General features: G+C 37.6%; 1 pseudogene; it reads right to left on the minus strand.

The window, feature by feature from the left end:
• Window positions 1–407: 407 nt before the first annotated feature.
• LOC107541620 (mortality factor 4-like protein 2) lies at window positions 408–1,136 on the minus strand (annotated as a pseudogene).
• Between the last annotated feature and the right edge of the window lie 1,295 nt (window positions 1,137–2,431).

The raw sequence follows: 2,431 nt of genomic DNA on the forward strand, positions 1-2,431 counted from the left end.
AAGGAACAATATAGATGGATTTTCAAAGGATGGGGCTATTTTATTTTGAGCACCATTTAAAAGAGAGAACAAAAGCATGGGTTTTCAGAGATATACATTAAGTTGAACCTTTGGCACTAGAAATCAAGGCATTAACACATAATTAGAAAAGTGTGAAGTATCGAAGGGTTAGAACCACCAGCATTCAAGCAATGCTGTCAACTATGCAAAAAAAATGTTCTTCTGCATGTTTCTTCTTTGTCTAATTACTGCATACACTGGTAAACTTTGAATTGAGAAAAGGAGCTTGCACTCCTTTTATTTTCATTTAAAACAAAACAGGAAAACTGAAATATAACCCCATTATACATTAACAATTTTAAAAGACATCAATTATACAAGAAAAATACTAAAAACAAAAAGAGTGTTTATAGATACCAGACATAATAGTGAGTGGTTAGTAAACCCTCACAGGGCTTTGCATTGGTATTCAGCCAAAGCCACTGTAATTTCTGGCAGTAAACAGGTACACAACAGTTCTTTGACAGATATTTTAGGAAATCATCCAAATAGCCCAACACTAATGCAAGGCTCATATCAAGGGGTGTATATGCCAGCATTGCTCCAATTTTACAAATAATCTCAGTAGGGGTAGCATCCCATAAACCTGGGACATCTGGCATATCCGGGTGAGCCAGGAGGATTTGGGCATACTGAGGCCTCTCAAATTTGTAGAACAGCTGAGTGCCCAACATCACATTGAAGTATTTTTTTATTCCTGAAATGACTTCATTCATTGTGTATTCCTTATTGTCAATATTTCCTTGCAATTTTGTGAAGCTTGCATACTCTTCTAGAATGGCATCTACATTTTTATTAGCAGGAAGTTGAAACAATAGCTTCTGCCTGGTAACTAAGTCTCAGTCCTCAACAAGCCATGGTTTTAATTCTTCAGGAATCTTCACTTTAACTTCCATTCTATTCTTAAATGCATCCTTGCTTTCAACAATGGACTCAGCCTGGGCCATTTTCTTCTGAGATGGCTGAGGGGCTTTGCTGGTACTGCCACAATCTCCATTTCCAGGAATCTTCTGTTTGTTCTTTCTTGTCTTCTTCATGGACCCTGAAGGGGGTTCTCTGCAGAGTGACACATCCATCCACCCAGATGGAATTTTATAGATCTTCTAGGATGGTCTAGAAGGATGAGGTGGAAGACAGCCCAAGATTCTGTAATCAGGATCAGACCTTCTTTTTTCTTTCTTTCTTTTTTTTAAAATTAACTTTTTTTTTTTTTTTAAATATATCTTTATTGATTTCAGAGAGATGAAAGGAGAGGGAGAGAGATAGAAACATCAATGATGAGAGAGTCACTGATCGAGCCCGCAACCTGGGCATGTGCCCTGACTGGGAATCAAACCCGGATCGCCTGGATCCCAGGCGGACGCTCAACCACTGAGCCACGCCTGGCTGGGCAGGATCAGACCTTCTTGATCCTTATAATGCAGCAACCTTAGTTTTTCTGATAATGACCTGAAATGGGAATCCAGTTCTTCCCAGCAGTAGATGTGTGATCACTGCCATCCCTCTCACAGCCATCTGTAGATGATTTTTATGGTTTGTTGGAGTTTATTGGAGCCAAACAGGACATGCCTGGAAGAAATATTTCAATACTTCCTGAAATGACATTTCGAATTAAGGAGTGAATGTAGAAAGATTAAATAAAGGTGGAAAAAAGCAAGATGAGGATTGGGTTACATAGTAGTTAACAGATTATGTGCCCCCTTGAAGGTTATGCCTTCCAAGAATCTGAAGAAGAGAACTACTCTGGCATTTCACAGGTGTTAATCTAAATGCCCAAACAATGGACAGGGCTTCCTTAAGGCAAAGATAAAGATTTTATTTAAAAAGTTATATGCCTGAGCATGATTACCCAGCATTATCTTCCCAATTAGGAATTTATGATCAGATATTGGACTTGTCAGTTTATTACAGAACTCTTTTTTTTATCCACACTCTCACTTCATAATTTATTTAACCGACACTAAATCTCTGGCACTTAGTGGGAAGTGAAAATTGCAGGTACATAGACTCACTTCTGCTCTCCAAGGGTCTCTGACTCAAATACTAAACAGTAACTTCCTTGTTTATTCCAGGCTCTTAAACACAAGGAAAGTTAAGCAGATATAACAAGTGCTTTTTTGATTTGCAGAGTCCAATGTTATTGCTTGCCTCTTTAGCACTGTTAAAGGAACTAAGGCAATTTGGGAACTGGCAGAGCTAATTCGATTTTGTATTCAGGCGTAATTATTTCATTCTTTCCCTTCCCTTCACATCTTTAAATTAAACTCATTAACTAAGATTAATTTTGTAAAAGAAAAAATTATTCATTTTCCTTGTATACTGACAAAGGTGTCAATGTAAGAAATGTCCAAACCTGTAGAGGATTTTTATA

Source organism: Miniopterus natalensis, chromosome 2 (assembly GCF_054644295.1).
Source record: "Miniopterus natalensis isolate mMinNat1 chromosome 2, mMinNat1.hap1, whole genome shotgun sequence".
NCBI lineage: Eukaryota > Metazoa > Chordata > Mammalia > Chiroptera > Miniopteridae > Miniopterus > Miniopterus natalensis.